Raw genomic sequence first — 22,214 nt, 5'->3', positions numbered from 1 at the left:
TGGAGATCATGACATGAACTCAAGTCAGATGCTCAACTGACTGAACCGCCAGGCGCCCCAAATTTTCTGGATGAATGCAGTTATTCGTCCAATTCAGTGTTGCTGACTTCTCCAGTTCTCTCCCTCTTGCCACCCCAGAAGGAGACCTTCCTTTCACAGAGCACATAAGCTCTGTGGAAAGGACAGGGAGGGGTGGGTAGCAGAGGTAGGAAAGGGTCAAAGCAGCCCAAAACAGAGTTGCCTATTTTTGAGTTGCAATGTGCCAGGAAAGGTAAAGATTGAAATGGCTCATTGACTTCCAAGTCCACTGTATTCCACTCAGCAATTTCTGTACTTTTTTATAATTTGTCAAACGTGAGTATAATCTTGTCTGTTGCGCATTCTGTTCAGTCAAGCATTTTATTAGTTGGCATTCATCTTTTTCCCAAAAATGTGTGTTTCTTTTGACCAAGTGATTTTAAAATTTTTTTTAATGTTTATTTATTTTTGAGACAGAGAGAGACAGAGCATGAGTGGGGGAGGGTCAGAGAGAGAGGGAGACACAGTATCCGAAGCAGGCTCCAGGCTCCGAGCTGTCAACACAGAGCCCGACACGGGGCTCGAACCCACAGACCGTGAGATCATGACCTGAGCCGAAGTTGGACACTTAACCGACTGAGCCACCCAGGCGCCCCACTGACCAAGTGATTTTAAACATGAAAACAACTTGCATTTTGAGATGATCTTTGTTTGATTTTGTGGTCTTATAGGAGATAGGAAATACTACTATCTTTCAGATATTTACCGCAAGGTAAATGGCTTAGGAATGTTTATTTCCAAAGCGAATCACACATTAGGCTTGTATTTACTGAGGATGTAAATGCCCACACTTTAGAATTTTGGTCCATGTGAAAATTCCAGGAGAGGTTGGCTATTCCCATTCAAGGAAGTCTTTCCTGGAACCAAAGAGGGACCTAGATTGTGGTGACTTCTAAAATATCTCCACACCATTGGGACATCAGAGACCACAGCAAACAATTCAACGGCCCACGTGATTTCTAACACCCCTTCAGATTTGGGCATTCTCTGGTATTTCCCTCCCTATGTGAAATTAAACGTCTAGGAAGTTGCCAATTCTCTCCGACAGTTGGCAATGTCAGAGTAAAAAAAAAAAAAATGCAATCGAATGGTAGAATAGGAGCTCTTCATAAGCTTATTTCGCATTTCTTTCATGAATAATTGTGAACAATCTCTTCACGTATTTATGATGTCCGTGTTTCCTCTGAGGAAGTGCTTGTTGATATTTTCTGCCCAATCTTTTATTGTATTGAGTGCGTTTTTCTTACTCATTTTTTAGTTCTTTATATATTCTCTATGCAAATCAAGAATATACATTCCAGTTTGTAATTTGACTTTCCACTTGCTTCAAGTTGTCTTTTGATAAGAAAAGTCCTTCATTTAATGTTGTCAAATTCAGCCATCTTTTTATTGTCAATGCTTTTGATGTTGTAAATTTTTTTCTTACACTGAGATCTGAGAATCTAGTCACCTACATTTTCTGGGAAAAGTCTTAAGGCTCTGTTTTGAATATTTATCTCCTTAATCCGTCTTGAGTTTACTTTACACAAGATGTGAGACTCCAACTTCATTTTTATGATGAGATAATCATTTCCCCAGCTCTGTTTATTGAAGAATGTCTCCTCTTCCCCTTTGGGGCGCCTTCTCTGTCCTCAAGTTCCATCGCAAAACATGCAGTGGCCAACTTCAGAGGTTAATTTGCTTTCCCTGGTTAATACCACACGGGCTTAATTACGGCAGCTTCAGAGTGAGTCATGGCGTCTGGTGAGCAGTTTTCCTCTGCTGCAGGCCACTCTTCACAAGTGTCTTAGGTATTCTTCACCCCCATCTATTCCCTATCACTATCGGGCTCTCACAAAACCCTCTAGGTGTTTTGGTTGAAATTGCATTACCCATTAATTTGGGGGAGAATTGACATCATCACAATATTAAGGCTTCCTGATCATGGTGTGATTTATCTCTCCATTGATTTAGATCTTCTTTGGCTTTATAATTTGTCCTGCAGAGGTATTGCACATCTTTTGTTAAGCTGATCATGTGCTTCATATTCCCTCCTACTGATGCGAATTCTTTCCCGAATGACACTCCCATAAATGACGAGTGCGGTGTGGGCACCAGTCAGGTGTCTGCCATTTCTTGTGAAGACAGTGGTGGGAGTCAGAGGGCAAGAGCTTGACTCTAGCGGCCCCTTTTCTACCTTATCCTCCGACAGTTGTGAAGTCTGCCCCTGCCTCAGACCAACCACCCCACACCCCACACCCCACCTCCCACTTCCGAATTTCCCCCCACACCCCCACCCAAGTGTCTTCACGTCTCGATGTTGCAGCACCTCTTTGGGATCGGTCTTGCCATAAAGTCAGTCTTTCTGGTTCAGCGTTTTGGCAAGAATAGAAACAAACTTAATTTAAATCCACAGTAAATGTAAAGAATGTTCATGTACGATACCATTTGAATAAGGAAGAACCTGAGGTCTGAGGAGGTCGGGTAGTATGTCCCTGACCACACAGCCAGTGACTAGCAGGACCTTCTGCAGAGTCTGTGCCTCAGACGGTCAGCGCTACCGTGAGTGGTCCCATTATCACCTTTGTGCTTTGCCAACTTTGACCACAAATACCCAGCTTATGAGATAAATAAGGGTGTGGACCTAACCCTCGGACAAGGTATAATGTTGGTGCCACATGCGAAGTTTTGGAAGAGTTTTGGTAGTTGAGGACTATCGATTACATTTTCAGGAACTGAAAGAAAGTCTTTTGGAGAAAGTGGCAACTGAGGTGGGCTTCATTAAGTGAGTAGAATTTAAACTGCGAATTTTAGCGGCAGTAGATTTCCAGGGGAGAGCTGGTATGAAAAATGAGATGAGGCAAGAAAGCAGGAAGGAACACGCGTCTCACAAAGCGACAATCGTTCCTGCAAAACATAAGAATTTCAGTTTTCGTGCTGCTCTTTTGTACCTAACGTCCGTCTTCTTTTGGTCACAGCTTCTGATTAGAGTTCTAGATTTCGTGTGTGTGTGTATGTGTGTGTAAAAGACGGAGTTTGAAAGGCCTTGCAAATGATCAAGGTTCCAAAGAAGCAGCATTTTTTTTAAATTTTGTTTTTTAACGTTTATTTATTTTTGAGACAGAGAGAGACAGAGCATGAACGGGGGAGGGTCAGAGAGAGAGGGAGACACAGAATCTGAAACAGGCTCCAGGCTCTGAACTGTCCACACAGAGCGCGACGGGGGGCTGGAACTCACGGACCGTGAGATCATGACCTGAGCCGAAGTCGGACACTTAACCCACTGAGCCACCCAGGCGCCCCAAGAAGCAGCATTTTTTAAAAGCAGTGCCTCTGGCTCCGAGTCAATAAATATGCCTGTGGTCACAGCGGAATGGAACCCAGCAAAGGGACACTGTCCACTGTCCACTAAAGCCAGATGCTCCCTGACCTGCCTGGGTGGCCTCTCCTCTCCCCTCGGGATGTGGTGCAGGGGACCGTGACGCTGTGGGGCCGCAAGTTTGAAGTGGGAAGGGGCTTCCTGTGGCCGCCCTGGATGGGTCATCTGAACGTCAGGCCAGCTGAGGTCAGGGGAGTGTCATCGGGGCAGCCTCTCTATGGGGGGGCAGTGCATGCAGCACGGTGGGGGCAGCCGTCCATTCAGGCCTCACCTGCCACGCATTTTGACTTTGGACGTTTTCGTGAGTTTGTAGATAGCCCTGAACTTTGAGCTTCGTAATTAAGGACTTTTGGTTAATCTTCTATTTGAATATTGTAGCTATTGATGTCATCTGATGAGATTTCTTCCTGAATTTTCATTTTATTACATCCAACGGCCCCATATTTTTGTCTAGAGCGATCTCATCTATCTTAATTTTTTTTAATGTTTTTTTATTTATTTTTGAGACAGAGAGACACAGAGCATGAACAGGGGAGGGGCAGAGAGAGAGGGACACACAGAATCTGAAACAGGCTCCAGGCCCCGAGCTGTCAGCACAGAGCCCAACGCGGGGCTCGAACTCACAACCGTGAGATCATGACCTGAGCTGAAGTCGGACGCTCAACCGACTGAGCCACCCAGGCGCTCGCGATCTCATATATCTTAACATATACCTTTAATAGCGAAAAATTATTCAGCTGAAGGGAAAATGCCTTTCCATAAGCCTCTCTTCTGAATGTATTTATTTTACTGAAAAGGAAGCATCGGTATCTCTGTCCATATGGAGCCTATTATTTTCGTGCTCTATAACACTGTCAAAATTTTCGCCCAACAAGGTTAAGGTTGTCAGAAATCGAGGTTACATCTGTGACTCGGGGTTTATGGGTTCCTGTGTCAGAGCCTCCTGAACGAGGTCACACTCGTGGCTCTGAGCACAGACACGCCGACCCCCGCCCGGGGCGGTGATGACAATCATGTCCTTGGCGCCCCCATCACGCTTTGTTATAATCATGTGTGTTTATTATTAAAATGCAAAAAAAGGGTTTTTGTGCTCTGAAAGTGAAACTCGAGTTCACACGGTTGCTCGTGACTGAAACCCTCTGGCGACAAACCGGCAGCCGCGAGGCACATGGGACGAGTCCGCGAGCGAACCGGTGCCCCGCGGTGTAAACACTGTATGCCAGGCGGCAGGGGGCCTGAAGGAGCCCAGCAGCAAACACGGAAAGGGCAGAGCTTCAGCCATATTTGGGAGACGGAAGCCGCCCGGAAAGGAGCCTGCGCCCCCGGGGGCCCACCCCTTCTGCCGGGCGCTCCCTTCGGCAGGTGGCTTTCCTTCTGGAAGGCCTCCCGGGCGCCACCCGCTCCAGCTTTACATCAGTGACGGCTTTGCAGAGTCCCAGCTACAGGGGGGAGCGGAGCCGGGCCCCTGGGCGAGAGGGGTCAATGAGGGGGCAAGCACCCCGATGTGCCCCCCACGGGGCTTGTTCCCAGTGCCCCGACGTGCCCCCCATGGGGCTTTTTCCCAGTGCCCCGACATGCCCCCCCACGGGGCTTGTCCCCAGTGCCCCGACGTGCCCCCTATGGGGCTTGTCCCCAGTGCCCTGACGTGCCCCCCATGGGCCTTGTCCCCAGTGCCCCGACGTGCCCCCCATGGGGCTTGTCCCCAGTGCCCTGACGTGCCCCCCATGAGGCTTGTTCCCAGTGCCCCGACGTGCCCCCCACGGGGCTTGTCCCCCGTGCCCCGACGTGCCCCCCGTGGGGCTTGTCCCCAGTGCCCCCCCAGCACAGCTCCCAAAGACACGGGAGCCTCTCTCAGGGAAGTGCGGTGGTACCTTTCCGAACCCTCAGTTTACACACGCGCAGGCTGTGGCTACCGAGTTGTAAGCAAGTCTCCTGAGAAAAAGACCCCGTTTTCTGGTAGTTTTGCTAAACCTGAAATGTTTTCTCTTCCTCATAAACTCAAATTCAAGCTCCTGGGCTAAACCTCACTGCCACCCCTCCTTCCCAAATCCCTATTCAGAATTCACACCGGCCACGAGGGGCACCTGCTCTGGCCGGACCGTGCTGCCTGAACCCCCATGAACCCCAGGAGGTGAAGACAAGCCCCGGTGCTGGCGGAGGGTCCGGGTCTGACTCCGGCAGCCCAGCCTCCACCCCCGAGGGGCTCCCGGAGCACTGTTTGCTCTTCAAGGGGGTAGAGAGGGGCTCTTTGGGGGACGGGGGAAGGGCGGGCGGCTGTGCTGAGAGCAAAGCCTGGCGCCTGTCCCTTCGCACAAGGTGCCCTTCCACCCGGGCTCGCGGGGACGGCCCGCGTGGGGGCCAGGCGGATGGCGGCCCGCCCCGCCTTCACGGCTCAGTGTGAGCACGGCCGAGACCGTGAACCTGAGGGCCAGCCTGTGCCGGCTCTGACTTGGCAGTCACTTCCAGGGGCCTCTGAAAACGGTGCGGACGATGGAGCCACGGGATTTCGCTGGGGCCTCTGGGCTCAGGAAGTGGGCCCAGGCCCACGGGCATCAGCACAGCAGAGGCACGACGGGCAGGAAGCGGGAGGACGAAGGGCAGGCCCCAGGGGAGCCAGGTCAGCGCCTCATTCCACTTCCAGACGCCCGTTCCGCAACTGCCTAAGTTTCGCCAACTACCGTTTGGGGCACCAAGTGTCAGGGACACAAACATGAACACACCTCGGTCTCTATCCGTGAGGAAGCCCGGCGCTTACTCGTGTTAGATTGATAACACCCCCCGGGGAGAGCTACGGGGGAACAAGAAAAGAGTATGAACCCACACAGGCCGGGTCTGGGCTGGAAACCTTGGGATGACGGACTGACTGGTGCAAGAAGACAGACAGATAGAAAGCAGGCAAGCTGGTGTTCGATGCAAAAAGCAAGAGTGCAAATTAATGAGGAATAATCATTCAGGAAACAGACAATTGACATAAGAATAAGAAAATAGATTTTACTAACTGGTTTCAGGCATAAATGCTCATACTTAATACCTAGATCTTACTTGCACTCAAATGTCGATGGGATTTTGAATGCCTGTTTTTTTGGAGGAAAGGGAAAAAGTCCTCCTGTATGGTGTCTCCTCCTCTCCGGGTAGATTAATACGTGTTAAATCTGTGGTGTTCAGTTAAAGACAGAGATTCCAGCATATTAGCTTCTGCTGTCCTCCAAGCCCCACCAAAAGACAGGAGAGTCATTTCACTTTAAAAACAAAGAACAGAGAGGGGACAGTGGCAACACTATTCTGAAGGCTGGATCTCAGAGACATGGAATAACCCACTTTTCAGACCCAAGGAAGGGAGATGCTAACCCAGCAGAGAAAGCACACCATGGAGCATTCCGAACCCTTCTCTGAACCGTCCGGGGTCGGCCCCGTGGAGGTGCGTTGACATTGGACTGAACTCTGGAGAGATGGTTGGAAACCGGGGCTTCCTTCCTTTTCAGTAGAAAATGCACTGTTTGCTCTTCAAGGGGGTAGAGAGGGGCTCTTTGGGGGACGGGGGAAGGGCGGGCGGCTGTGCTGAGAGCAGAGTGAGAGGACCCAGCTGTGGTCACCGAGACCCCAGAGTCCTGCCCGCACCCGTCTCTGCAGATTCCCTTCGGGAGAGACACAACTGTCTCCTCGGTGGTGGTTTATCCACTGGCTTAATTCTAAGCACATTCCTACACTTGCTGTGTATCAGGCACGACCCCAAAGACACTATATTTTTTTTAATTTATAAAATCCTCAGTGGTCCCCACTTCACAGGTGAGGAAAGCGGTAGAGACAAAAGACTCAGGAGCGTGCCCAGGATGCCCAGCTCCTAAGTGGGAGGGGACGAATGCAGAGGCCTGCTGTCAGGCCCCGGAGCCCCTCTTCCCTGCTGCACCAGCCAACACGCCAAAGCCCACGGTCAGGAAGCGTCGCCCACGTGAACGGGGCTTCTCACGAGGCCCAAAGTCTGGTGGATGGCCAAAGGGCTCCAGGTGTCTGAGCAAATCCTCTCATAAGAAAGGCACAAAATAAGCCAACGAGCAAAAAAGGAGAAAGAGTGGAAGCCAACGGAGGAAATGGAAACTATACAAGAGAGAACTTGACCTCCATTAACTTCTTCGGTTGTGGGAAACAATTATCACATTCACAAAACAAGAACAGAATACTTTATTTTATTTCATTATTTTTTTTTTTTAGAGAAAGAGGAAGAGAGCAGGGGAGGGGCAGAGAGAGACGGAGAGAGAATCCCAAGCAGGCTCCGAGCTCTCAGCTCAGAGCCTGACATGGGGCTCGATCTCATGAACCGTGAGATCATGAGCTGAGCAGAAACCAAGAGTTAGACTCTCAACTGACTGAGCCCCCCAGTCACCCCCAGAATACTGTTTTTAAAGGAGAAGATGATTCAAATATTCACTTTGAATGAAAAAGTAGGAGTGTTGAAATTTAAGTGTTGAAGTTTACGAGGAGAGTCCAGGAGCCCGGCAGCCAGAAGGAGGGGCGAAACGATGAAGAACGGGAAACGGTGAGGAAGCGACCCCTGCACCCACCGTGGGAACACAAAGAACAGAGTGAATGGGGAGAAGGGACCGCTGAAGAGGGAAATGAAGAGAATGTCCCTGAAAGCTGTAGGGGGAGCCCAACATGACGGAGGAGAAGGAACCCCCACGCCTACCCTTCCCGGGAGGTCTCTGACCCTGGGGACCAAGACAGACTTGTAATAATTGGTCTGAGCATCCAGGGCGGGATCCACTCAAGGAATCCTGAGGTAGGAAACAGTGCACACAACGTCCAACATCTGGGGGGGATTACTTCGATCTAGAGTATTTTCTCAGACGAATGTGGTGGGAATAGGAAGCATCTTCCCTGGGAAGATATGGAATGATGTCTCCATCCAACAAAGAGGACACCATGCAGGGGGCAGGAGAGGACAACCGGGGGCGGCGGACGGGCCCCGAGCCGGCTGGAGGGAGCCCTCCATGCACAGACCGACAACATGTGTGTTGTCACAGGAGGAGCCTCCTTAACTGGAGGGTCTGCACATGACCCTCAGCACACACCTGGGCAGGGGAGCTAGCACGCGCACAGTGACCAGTCACCGAGGGACACGGTGAGCCTCAGGCTCGTCTGTCAGCAGTGTCCAAAGTCGTGACAGCCAAATAATGAGGGACAATCTCACGTGATGCCCAGTATAGCTACCCTGGGGGCGGAGAGCGTGCGAACCGCCGTGGCCCAGGTGCATCCTGGTGCCGTCCTTGCTTCGTGGCGGGGAGTTAACAGCTTTTCCTGGGAAGTGGCGCTCAAGGACAGACCCACTCATTTTTTTAGGGATCTAGAGGCAGACAGCGGAAGGAAAGGTGACAAACAGTGAACATTTTTCCGTCTAGGGAGCTGGGATAGAAGGGGCGGTATTTGGGGTGCCTTGTTTTCATAACGAGCCCTAGACAGTGGCCGCCCGACCCCTACACCAGGTGCGCTGAGAACTACTTTGATGAGAACAATATCGAACCTTGTCAACTCGATGCCTCCTTTTGGCCTGATGGCTGGGAACTGCAGCCTGAGCGACCGCGCACGCTCCGGCATTGGCTGGGCGCGCTGGCAGGTTCTGGAATCCGTACACAAGCACTCCCCAGAACCCAGAGGCCCCGGTCCGTGGCGGGGAGCAGGCAGAGGGCGCGGGTGGGACTGTCCCTTGCGGTTTTACGTCCCTTGTCCCCTGCCCTCTGCTACAGGTACTTTTGCCAGGAGACAAATGTTCATTCCTCGATAACAGCCTGTTTCTCTGTGGTTGACGAATTCCCCGGGGTTTTCAAGGCTAGAGCAGAGGGCCCACGTTAACAAAGGCGCTAAACACAGCTGTTCAATGTCTATATTTAAAACCAGTAATGGGCGCCTGGGCGGCTCAGTCGGTTGAGCGTCCGACTTCAGCTCAGGTCACGATCTCACGGTCCGTGAGTTCGAGCCCCGCGTCGGGCTCTGGGCTGATGGCTCAGAGCCTAGAGCCTGCTTCCGATTCTGTGTTTCCCTCTCTCTCTCTGCCCCTCCCCCATTCATGCTCTGTCTCTCTCTGTCTCAAAAATAAATAAAAACGTTAAAAAGAAAAAAAAATAAAACCAGTAAAATAAATATATTTTTTGTTACCAACAGAACCATTCTGAGTGGCTCTAAATGGGATTCCAGCTTAGGGGTGGTTACCAGAGGTCGCCAGAGATCGTCAGAGGTCACGCACACGCTCAGGGCCGTCACTCATGGTTCCTCCTGCAGCCAGGAGGCTCCCAGGGCCAGTGTGTGGTGCTGAATGTTCTTTAATGCCGAGCCATATGCCATTTAAGCCATATATTCATAACGAGCCCTTAGCAAAAGCAAGAAGCATAGGGAAAACTGACAGTAAAATACAAGTTAAAATTAGCAAGCAGCAAATTTGCCTCCAAAGTACCCGTACCAACTCTGTGAGTTACATTCATGTGATAGGACTCCTTGTATTTGCCGATCAGTATTTATGATTTTTTTTAAATATTAAAAAGAAAAACAATATGGACTGGAAATTATATACAAAGTAGCCTTAAAAATTTTTGTTTAATGTTTATTTATTTCTGAGACAGAGAGAGACAGAGCATGGGGGGGGGGAGGGTCAGAGAGAGGGGGACACGGAATCCGAAGCAGGCTCCAGGCTCCGAGGTGCCGGCACAGAGTCCGACGCGGGGCTCGAACTCACGAACCGCGAGAGCATGACCTGAGCCGAAGTCAGACGCTCAACTGACTGGGCCACCCAGGTGCCCCCAAAGTAGCTTCTTAATGTACTGAGAATAAAGATGAACCTGGATATTACATATTATGTATGGAGAGGTGCTTCCAAACGTCAGCCTTCTATCTCCTCGTTTGGAAACAAGCTTTTATAAGGGCAGAACAGGAGGGTGCTTGGCCCCCTCCCTAACTTATGGCTAAATAAATAAATAAACAAACAAGCAGGGGCACCTAAGTGGCTCAGGTCATGATCTCACAGTGTGTGAATTCGAGCCCTGAGAGCCCCGCATCAGGCTCTGTGCTGACAGCTCCTCAGCTGACAGCCCCTCCCTTCTCATGCTGTGTCTCTCTCTGTCTCTCTCTGTCTCTCAAAAATAAACATTAAAAAAAATTAAAAGAAGTAAATAAATAACCAAAACAAAAAAGGAAGAAAGAAAAATAAACAAGTCTGGTCTTCTTTAGCCCAAAGCACAAACTTTTCAAACAGAAGCTCATATGATTCTATTTCTCATGACAAGTTATATTATTAGATTTCAATCCATCTTTTAATTTATAGTATTATAATATAATAATTATATTATATAATAACTAGATAATTGTATGTAAATATGTACAAGTAAATATGGAATGCAATTATCATATGATATGTAATACAGTAATAATATAAAACACATCTACAACACATAATTATATAAATATATATTATATTATACTATAATCATCTGAAAACCAAACATTTGATAATCATTCTTGAATTAGGGGACAATTAATGCTTTTTATTTAATACACCACTAATTTATTTTTTTTTTAATTTTTTTAAATGTTTATTTTTGAGAGACAGAGAGACAGAGTGCAAGCAGGGGAGGCGCAGAGACAGAGGGAGACACAGACTCCGAAGCAGCTCCAGGCTCTGAGCTGTCAGCACAGAGCCCCACGCGGGGCTCGAACTCACAAACCGTGAGATCATGACCTGAGCTGAAGTTGGATGCTTAACTGACTGAGCCACCCAGGCGCCCCGATACATCACTGACGTAAAGTACATTAACAGTAGATACGCTTGTTAAATGGGGAAGGTCAAATTGTTTTTTCCTTATATTGTGAATGTCAGTAACAGAGTTTAGAAATAATAAAGTTATAAAGAATTTTGTAACACAACCATTACTAACGTCCTGATCTAAAACTCAATTTTACTTAAAATCACTTATTTACCATATTTCGGTTAAAATGAGGAAGTGATCTGACTATCCGAGAAGGGGAGGCCATCAGCCGAAGCCCAGCCTAGGAGTTGTTCCCCGAAAGCACACCCTTCCTCACCCCTGTGCGTGGCACCACCTGACGGGCAGCGGTGGGCAAGCACCTGTTAGGCTAGTGTGTCTTTGCTGAGCCGTTCACTGTAGCAAACCTGCTCAGCACGTGTTCTGCGTCTTCCCAGTCCAGTCCAGTCCAGTTCAGTCCAGATCAGTCCAGCTCAGTCCAGATCAGTCCAGCTCAGTCCAGTGCAGGGCACAGAGCCTGACAGACCGTGGTCCCAGCCCTCAAAGGCGCACAGTGGAGTCGGGATGCTAGGCAGAAAGTCCACAATACGGCTCATGAGATGGCCTACAGCCTCCAAAACTTTCTGGAAAATTCTTTCTGGATAATTCACCACATCTCCAGTGAGAATCATGAACTTCTCAATATTCACCTGAAGAACAATGTCACTTTCTGTGCACTCTGGATATTTTTTTTTCTTGTTTTTCTTTTTTTTTTTTTTTAACAACAATATTTCTGAAAGGTAAAGAGCCTAAGAAGAGAAAATTATTAAGAGTTCCAAGAAAGGGACTTTTCAGGAGAAGTGTCACAAACCCACTAAGTGCCCCGATGAGCAGCAGACAAGGTTTCTTTCTTTTTCGGTGTGAGGCATCTGGTGGAGGACATATGTGACATCCACAGTGTGGACTTGGCACCCTGAACAGGAATTAAGTGCCTCCAGCACTGGGCAGTGAGCTGGTGGCTCTAGAAGGCTCTACCCATTTACACTGACTGGAAAACAAGACCGTTCAGGTGACTTACTGTGGGTGCCCGTGATGTGGATGTTCTTTGTTGCACGGGGCAAGATATAGGATGCTTTTGTAAAGAGTCCCCGGGGAACAACAGAGCAATTATTTAGAAGGCCATTTCATGCCCTTTTGGTATTTGGTGCCTGACTCACTGTAAGAAGCCGGGGTTCTGAGTGTGGCCGGTTTCCTACCGACTAAGCCAGGGGGGCCTGTGCTCCGGAGCAGCAGGGAGGCCCCAGAGTTCAGGGACAGCGCGGATCTTTGGCGGACAGCCGGATGGCTGTGCTGCTAAGATTAGGTGAATTCCTACCACACTTAGACACCAGGTGAGGGGCAACCGTTCATGAATTTATATGACTTGTGACTAAGCTTATTTTGGTTTCAATTCATATTTCACTCAAGGTTGTCATTTCTATAGTTTTGTTATTTCTGTACGAATTAGTGCTTCCTTCTCTTCATCTGTGGTCACCTTAAATGTCAGGAGAGCACTGGAGAGCCACCTACCACAGTGAAAACACACTCGGGCTTTGTGTGCACAATCTCTGAGCTCCATTGAAACAGCAGACCAACACCTGACCTGCCTTCTCCACAGGAGCTTATGAACATCCCACGATAATAATGCGCTCGAAGGCATTTTACAGAATAGAAATATGATATTATTTACTATTGTTATTTCAAAGTGTTAGAAAAAGAACTTATTTAAAATAATTTTTACCTAGTTTTCGTTTTGTTTTGTTTTTTTTTTTAATTCACTCTACATATGTTGGGTACCAGGCACTGTTCTAGACTCTGGGGACATAGAAATAAACTGGACAGCAAAGTCTCCACCATATGGAGTGTAGTTTTCAGTGGAAGAAGACAGAAAATAAATGTGTAAAGAAAGAAACATATGATCCATGAAGGAAAACTACTTAATTGGACGTCATCAACATTGACATTTTTGCTCTACAACGTTCCCTGTTAGGACAATGAAATGACAAGCAACAGGTTGGGAAGATATTTGAAAACCACATGTTCAACACAGGACTAGTATCCAGAATATTCAGCGAACTCTCAGAAATCCAACATTTAAAAAAATCCAGTTAGAAAATGGGCAAAAGACACAGACACTCAGACATTTCACCAAGAAGATACAGACATGGCAGTTACGCACATGAAAAGATGCTCAGCATCATAAGCCACAAGGCAAATGCAGAGGAGAACCACAGTGAGACCACCACACGCCCATCAGAACGGCGGGAAAAAAGGCGGGACAACAGCAAATTCAATGAGGGGGCCGAGAAGCTGGATCCTCACACATGGATTGTGGGAAGGTAAAATGGTGGAGTCACCATGGAAAACAGTTGGGCAGTGTCTTTAAAAAGTAAAACTAAACATGCTGTTACCATATGGCCCAGCAGTTATACTCTGGGGCATTAATCCCAAGGAAATGGAAATTTGTATTCATGCAAAAATCTGTACACGAGCATTTACGGCAGCTTTATTCACAGTAGCCCAAGACCACGAACAACGCTGATGTCCTTCAGCAGATGAACACTGGTTTGTCCACATCGTGGAGGCCCCTCAGCAATAAGGGGGAACCAGCTATTGGTACAGAAACACCCTGGCTGAGTCTCCAGACACTGAGGCCGAGGGAAAAAAGCCAGTCTCTAAAGACCACAGACATCCTTGAGATGACAGCAGGACAGAGCTGGAGGACGGACGTGTGGCTGCAGGTCGAAGTGGGTGTAGTCACAAAGGACGGCCAGGAGACCCTTAGGGGAGGGACGTCCTGTCTTGGCTGCGGGGGGGGGGGGGGGCGCATGCTCACACACAGGGAGGGGACACAGTGACACGGATGATGCACGTGCACACACACACTGGTGGGTACGAGTACACCTGGGCCGTCCAGCTGAGATCAGTGGAATGAATCAACGTCCCGTTGGTGGTAACGTCTTACGGTTCCGCAGGATGAGGACAGGGGTAATGAGTACAGGGCATGGCTACATCATCTGTTCAGCTGCACACGAGTCTGCAAATGTTCCAAAACACGTGAAACAAAGAAAAGCGTGGGGCGCCTGGGTGGCTCTCGGTTGAGCGTCCGACTTCGGCTCAGGTCATGATCTCACGGTCCATGGGTTTGAGCCCTGCATCAGGCTCCTTGCTGACGGCCCAGAGCCTGGAACCTGCTTCCGATTCTGTGTCTCCCTCTCTCTCTGCCCCTCCCCTGCTTGTGCTCTCTCTCTCTCTCTCTCTCAAAAAATAAATAAATAAATAAACAAGTATTAAAAATTTTTTTAAACAAAGAAAATGTACAGTATAATTTCACATAGTGACAAATGCCATAAAGAAAGCCCCACAGGCTCTCATCCGAGTGACAGTGGGTGAGAGGACATTGCCAGCAGAGCTTTGGTCGAGGGCGAAGTGTGGCCGGGAGTCTGAGGCCACCCCTACCTGGCCAGTGTCATTGGTGTCTTCAGCCAAGTTCTCTGCTAAACACCCCACTTAAGAGCTCATCCTGGGGATCCCGTCATAACTTATCACAAGCAGCAGGTGTGATGCAAAACCGTGAGCGACAGGAGCCATAGGTGCCTAACCCCCCTACTGTCGCTGAACCATTGGGAAAAGGTGATGCCTTATAAGGTCGCGTCCCTGAGGGAGTCACTCATCAGTGGGTCCTCTGGGAATTCTCACGTAGCGAAAAGTGTGTCGCTCAAAGAACAGTCATGTCACTTCATTTCATTCTTTTTTAACTTCTGTTTTTAAGAAGAAATTTCTGTTTTACGTACCAGCTGTCTTCAATCACAATGTTTATATTCATTTAGTAAGAAGCTTCAAGTTCCCTTCGAGGGCATTTAACCTATAAGCCATTCGCCAGTGACTTTTTAATCCACATCTCGTAATGGCCCAGATGAAAACACTGACAGCCCGGGGCTCCCTTTCTTCTGGAAGGAGCAGGTGTCTCTGCCTTGTGCAGCCCCAGCCCCTTCGGGGCTCAGGGCCCAGGACAGGAGCCAGTGGCCCCGTCCGGTGAGGCGGGGAGGACAGATACAGTGACACTTGATGGAGAAAAGGTTGAGTGCAGAGTGGAGCTGTGTGGGAGGGGACAAAGCGGGGGTTCGCTGCCCTGGGTTGTGAACGTGTTCCTGGAGAATGCGCACATGCCACGAGAAACCTGTCATCTTGTCCACAAAACCCCATTTTGTAGACGCTCATCACTTTCATGACAAGCCTCCACCCGACCATTTCTGGACTCCTGTGTGGTCAGAGTCCTCCAGCCACGGCACTGTCCAGGTCTTTCTCCCGTGACCTTCTGTGAACCACAAGGGTTCCCCCAAAACGACGGTACATGCTTAAAGTGATACAGGTGAATTTCTGGCGTTCCCAGAAGAGTGGGATATTGTGAAAGTCAATTTCATAATGTTTTATTACAATGTGATTTTTTTACATTTTTTAAATTTATTTTTGAAAGAGAGACAGAGCACAAGTGGGGGAGGGGCAGAGAGTGAGGGAGGCACAGAATCCAAAGCAGGCTCCAGGCTCCCAGCTCTCAGCACAGATCCCGACACGGGGCTCGAACTCACGAACCGTGAGATCATGATCTAAGCCAAAGTCGGACCCAACCGACTGAGCCACCCAGACACCCCTGAAAATGTGATTTTTAAACAAAGTGCCAGCAATACATTGGATGGAGTGGCTTTGATCCTAAAAGTCCTTTCCTGTTCACACATTTTCAACCACCTAATTGTTTTGCTTTATGTTGGTTCATTTATAAGATGTATTTAAATTTGTCTATTTGACATTCCTCATTTGGTGAGAAAAAACATCATTTTCATAAAACCACTGTACTGAATACTGCCCAACTCACTCTTAGCCAGTTTAGTGAGTAGCATCTCAGAACATATTCAGAATAACTGTGCCCGCTACATAAATACTGATCATAGAAGGTTGTACATAAGGCCCGTTGTAAACACTATATTTGGGTGTAACTTTATAGCCATAGCAAATAAAAAATTTAAATTATCACTTAAGATTGTATTTTGTTTTTTTAGTTAGCAGAAAGCATGCTCTTGTAAAATCTCCTCTATGGAGAGAACTGCAGGTTTTGTGTGTGTCTTTTGAATGGAGAAGGACAAACATAAGAACCCACGTGACGGGCGCCTGATGAAATGAGCTGTGTGCACGTGGGCAGAAACATTACGTTTGCTTCTGCAATTAGCCCTAAATCGTTCACACTGTCTTAATACTTTCCAGACACAGTCGCAAAACAACTCTCACACTCAGTTTTATAAGAATTTGTTGGGGCACCTGGGTGGTTCAGTCGGTTAAGCATCCGACTTCAGCTCAGGTCATGATCTCAGGGTTCGTGGGTTCGAACCCATGTGTCAGGCTCTGTGCTGACAGCTCGGAGCCTGGAGTCTGTTTCGGATTCTGTGTCTCCTTCTCTGTGCCCTTCCCCCGCTCATGCTCTGTGTCTCTCTCCCGCTCTCAAAGATAAATAAACATTAAAAAGAAAAAGAATTTGTTTACAGTTTTGTGTAATTTGCACATCACAAACACTAATTTAGTTTTCTAAAGGAACTTTTCTATTATGAATCATTCATCAAGAGCTAATCGCTTGTGGGGTGCCTGGTTGGCTCAGTCATTTAAGTGTCTGATTCTTGATTTCAGCTCAGGTCATGATCTCACGGTCATGAGGCTGAGCTCGCGTCAGGCTCTGCACTGAGTGTGGAGTCTGCTTAAGATTCTCTCTCGCTCTCTCTCTCTCTCTCACTCTTGCTCTCGCTCTCACTCTCTCTGCCCCTCCCCCATTCACGTTTTTCTCTCCCTCTCTCAAAAAATAAAGTAAAATAAAATGGATTACTTACTCGTGATAGTAGATGGTCCCACCCGCTGTCGCCACTCGTGACAAATCCTGTGTCTGTGCACTTGGCCTGGTTACTCTCATCCCTTTCCCTTTAAGTGCGTTATAAACAAGCAAACCTCCCTGATAATTATATCCCTCGTGTAGGATTTTTCTTTCATTATGTATGTCAACCTCATTTCTCTGCCTTTTATTCTCCTCTAGAGTGACTGCATCTGGAAGAAGGAAAAAATGTAGTTATCGAATCCAATCAACTGTTTGTGTCTCTGAAATTATCAACCACATCGGGTCAAGAAAGGTTCTGGTCGGTGCCACAGACGTATGGCTGTCCAAGAAGCCACATAAAGGTACCAGTTCTATGTTATACTTTACGATCTACATGGAGCAAAATGTTTTATATATTTATCTTAAACTGTCTTACTTTGAAAAAGCATAAAGACAGGCTTGTAAATGGAGGGGTTTTTTTATTTACTAAAGACCATAATGTCCATTAACTTTAATAAGCAAGCTCCATTTAAAGTCAAAATTTATCATCTATTACTAAACATAGACTCAGAGGGTCTCCTATTATTCGACTACAACGTTAACCCCCAAATAATTTCATAGCCACATTGACGGGCCTGGTCACTCTTTGGCAGTTGTACAGAGATTCCTTGGTGTAAAGCTTTTTTTGAAATCAGATCTGTATTTCCAGTATCAGTTCTATTCGGAGGACATTTTATCTTTAAGTAAAATAAACATGCCTTTAATTAGGGCCTAATCTGCATTGCCCAAGGCCTTTTTACAGGTTGCTGTCAATTGCTGTTGACAAACCTCTCCTCGGTGCCACTGTGGACATTGAGAGCCATGTTCCTGACAAAATTTCAGGTTGTGGCTGAGTTTGCTTTTCAAGAATTTTTTTAAATTGTGGTAAAATGCATATAACATAAATTTACCGTTTTGTCTGTTTTTAAGTGTGCAGGTCAGTGGCATTAAATACATTTACAAAGCTGTGCAGCCATCAGCACACGTGTGCACAGAACTTTTTCATATCCCAAACTGAAACCCCGTGTCTGTTAAGCCCTTGCTCCCCAACCTCTCCCCCCGGCCCCTGGCACCCACCATCCACTTTCTGTCTGTGTGAATTTGACTTTTGGGGGGACCTCATACAAGTGGAATTACACAGGATTTGTCTTTTTGTGTCTGGCTTGTTTCACTGAGCACAATGTCTTCAAGCTTCAAGCTCCCTGTGGTAGCAGGTGTCAGAATCTTCTTCCTTTTTAGGGCTAAATCATATTCCATCATACGGACGGACCACAATTTGTTCACCTGTTCGTCCATAGGTGGATATGCAGGTTGTTTCCATCTTTTGGCCATTGTGAATAATGCTGCTGAGAACATGCGTGTGCAAATACCTGAGTCCCTCTGCTCTCAGTTTTCCTGGGTCAATACCCATAAGCGGAGTTGCTGGATAATATGGTAGCTCGATTTTTAATTTTTTAAGAAGCCACCCTATTGGTTTCCACAGTGGCTGCGCCATTTTACGCTCCCACCAACAAACCACAGGGCTCCCATTTCACCACATCCTTGCCAACACTTGTTATTTTCTGTTTTCTGCCCTCTTGGTCTATTTGTTTAAGAAGAGCTATCGTCACGGGTGTAAAGTGGTACTTCAGTGTGGTTTACGTTTGCATTTCGCTAATGACTTTTTCCTGTGCTCGGTGGCCATTTGTGTGTCCCTTTTGTGTCATTTCTAAGAAATCATTGCAGACTCCAATATCATAAAGGTTTTCCCTTGCATTTTCTTCTAAGGACTGAGGAGTTTTGACTCTTCTGTTTAGGCTCGGATTCCATTTTGAGTCAATTTTTGTTGTGCTATAAGTTGGGGATCCAACTTCACTCTTTCGCATGTGGATAGCCTGTTTTCTTGGCACCATTTGTTGAAAAGACTGTCCTCTCCTCACTGAATGATCTTGGCTCCCTTGTCAAACCATTTGACCACATATGGGGGGAGTTTTTCTGGCTCTCTTTCCTATTCTATTTCTATGTGTCTATATTTTTTTACAAGCACCTGATTTGGTTACTGTAGTTTTGTAGTACGTTTTGAAATCAAAAAGTATGAAACCTTGAATTTGTTCTTCGTTTTCAAGATTGTTTGGCTATTTGGGAGTCCCTTTAGATGCCATATGAATTTTAGGATGGACCTATTTCTGCAAAAAATGATATTGGGATTTTGACAGGGATTCCATTGAGTCTGTAGATCACATGGCTAAGTATCTTAATCAGAAAGAAATGGGGGTTTTCATCCTTTCTAGTTGTAGATTTCCATATCCCATTTCAGCATGTACCATTATCTTTAAAAATTCTTTTTTCCACTTTGAAAAAAATTCAGATTTTATTACTAGTTTTTTTGGAGGCTGGCCAGGTGAACCACGAGGATTTACAAAGAACATTAAATACAACATTTAATAAAAAATCTTTGCGGAGGATGAAGATACGATTCTGTTTAATTTATTAAAACTCCACATTTCACAGGTTTTTTCCCCTTAGCAGTTACTTTGTAGTGGAAAGCCACTAATGTCATGGAATGTTCCACACAATCTGCCATCGAAGGCAAGCTTATCCGGCATTCAAGAGTTCTTTGTTCATAATAAGACCATAAGAGATACAGAAACTTAGATATCATGAGGCATCATCCAAGACGACAGTCACTATTAACGATGGGAGAAGCACTGGGTTCTTCGGTGTCATTTTCACACCACCGCACCCCCACCCCGGGGTGGAAGCCTGTAAACGATGAGCCTGAGCCGTATGCTGAACACCAGCCCTGGGCAAGCCCTGAATTCCTCCCAAAGTCCCCAAGCCTAAGTGATTATTCTTCCCATTTTAAAGGCCAGTAAAGGGAAGATTAGTGAACTTAAGTATCCATCCTAGGATGACATCATTAAGTGGCCAAGAGGGTACCTGGTCTACAAGGGGAGAGAAGGGAGTTTTGTTAAGAAATCCAGATTTAACATGAATCACTAATTCCAAGTAGCCTTTACACTTCAATGTTTAATCCAAGCCTATTTCCAAGCTGAATAAAAATGTTGCCAAGTTAGCATTAGAATAGGATAAGACAAAAAATTACTCCAAGAAAAGGCTTTGTTTCCAACCACGCTTCCCTGTCACAGGTACCAAGGAAGGAACAAGTGTGTGTTAATCCATGTTTTCATCAGTTCCTCATTTCTAACACTGTTGAGTACCCAGTTTGTGCTGGGAATCCCTCTGGTCTCTGGCGGTACAAAAATGAAGGAGGCATGGTCATAGTCCTCAAAGAGTTCAGAAATGGAACCAACATAAGGCGTGGTGAGACCTGTGAGACCAGACCACACAGTGCTTCCTCAACCACGCGTGCACCTGGCTTCCTTCTGCCCTCCAGAGCACCCACCTGCCCTGAACCCTGTGTGGCACTCGGTCACCTCCTGTCGAGTTGACAAGGTCGAGGTGAGGTGATTTACGAGGTCTGGAAGAGATTTTAATTCCGACCAGAGAGCCCAAGGATGTCTTTCTAGAGGAGGTGACCCCAGACCTGGGTCTTCAAAGGTTAGCTCAATAAATGTGCAAATATAGGAGTGGCTTTGCTACATGGTGGAAAAATACAAAACCCAGAGGTGGGATCAAGGCACAGATATGGGTACGGGTCACTTCGTATGCCCAGCAACATATTAGGACAAAGGGGCTTCTTCACTCCTGGTGACTTGGGTTTGGTGTTCGTAAAACAAGTCTGCGTGCTGTACGATTTGTGTGGTCCACAAAAGGGGCGATGTGATGTGGTGTATCTCCCTTCCCGTTCAGAGGGAGGGTATAGAGTGGTCCACTCTAAGGATATGCCTTCTTGCTCTCAACCCTAGAGACTGACCACTGCTGTCTGTCATCTGCCCACCACTCTTCCCACCTCTAGCACCCAACATTATTGTACTCAACTGAGCAGATTCTAGTTTAACGAGCAGCTGTACAGCTCTTTGAATTATAGGTTCTCAGGATTATTCTTCTGTTGATCCTACTCTTTGTCGGAAAAACTCAGGTGGAAGGACCCTGGGACCAACCGCCCTTGCTAAGCAGAGGCTATCCTTCCTTACCTGTGATTCCGCCACTGCCCCTCCATGTGCCATATCTCCTGTCCCGGCAGCTAGCTTCCTTTAGCATCCCCAGTGAAGAAGGACTTTGGGGCTTGCTCCTATGGGAAAAATGAAAGTGCCATAGAACAAGATTTAGATTTAGGGCAATTTTTTTGTCCTACTGTGTCCCAATTAGCCACTGTGATTGCTGAGCCATGAACACCTGTGGCGTCTCTGCAGCTGGCACTCTAGGAAATCCAATTTCCTCTGAACTAGACCCAAAGAGAAAATCACACCCTGCATCCAATTTCCATGCTAAAGACTTTACTTAAAATAAAATCAATATCTGTTTCCCAAAAAACGTCGTGAATTGTGTTCTGAATGGCGACTATTTTAAAGAAAAGTGTATTGTGTATCCAGAAGGAAGAATCTGCTGAAATAGTTCAAACTTTATAAATCTGTGTTCTTTGACCCATTGAAACGAATTTACTTAAAACAACTGACAAATACCATTAGGCTTCATCCTAGTACTGCCAATAACCATTTGTATGCCTTTGGGCAGATCACATCAAATCTTTCTTTTTCTGTGAAATAAGGATAAAGGGTTAAATCAAATGAGTTGGATTACATGAAAGTAATGTAAACTACAAGTGATGATAACTGTAGCTAAATATATATTAAGTCTCCAGTATGTACCGAGTGCTACTCAACGTGGGCCATTTTAGTCCTCAAAGGACCCTACAGAGTTGTTACCGTTCTTATCCATATTCTTGCCCATGATTTATATCAGAAGAAACTACTGTGCAGAGACGTTAAATAACTTCTGCAGTTAGTAAGTCGCACAGATGGAATTCAGACCTGGGTAGGTATTTAACTTCCCCACCAACATTCTTTACTGGGGCCTGTCTCTGTCCTGTCTCCAAAGCCTAGGCAGATAGACACACTTCCATTCTGGTATCTATCCCACATCCAGGCACAATGTGTTATGTGTATACACATCGCACCCTGTGTGTGTGCATACACGCCAAGAATTTCCAAAACTGCCGTGTGTTGCTACTCGATCA

General features: G+C 46.9%; 1 protein-coding gene across 22 annotated transcripts in view; it reads left to right on the top strand.

Moving 5' to 3' along the window:
- MYT1L (myelin transcription factor 1 like) overlaps positions 1-22,214 on the top strand; it is a 430,813-nt gene that overhangs the window by 218,425 nt on the left and 190,174 nt on the right. For all 22 annotated transcript variants that reach the window (XR_009248132.1, XR_009248133.1, XM_058682400.1 and 19 more), the window contains one exon: positions 17,276-17,418. The gene's annotated coding sequence lies outside the window, so the exon portion shown is untranslated. The remainder of the gene's footprint in view (positions 1-17,275; positions 17,419-22,214) is intronic.

This window comes from Neofelis nebulosa, chromosome 9 (genome assembly GCF_028018385.1).
Source record: "Neofelis nebulosa isolate mNeoNeb1 chromosome 9, mNeoNeb1.pri, whole genome shotgun sequence".
Lineage (NCBI taxonomy): Eukaryota > Metazoa > Chordata > Mammalia > Carnivora > Felidae > Neofelis > Neofelis nebulosa.
This window is presented reverse-complemented; position numbering and strand designations above follow the sequence as displayed.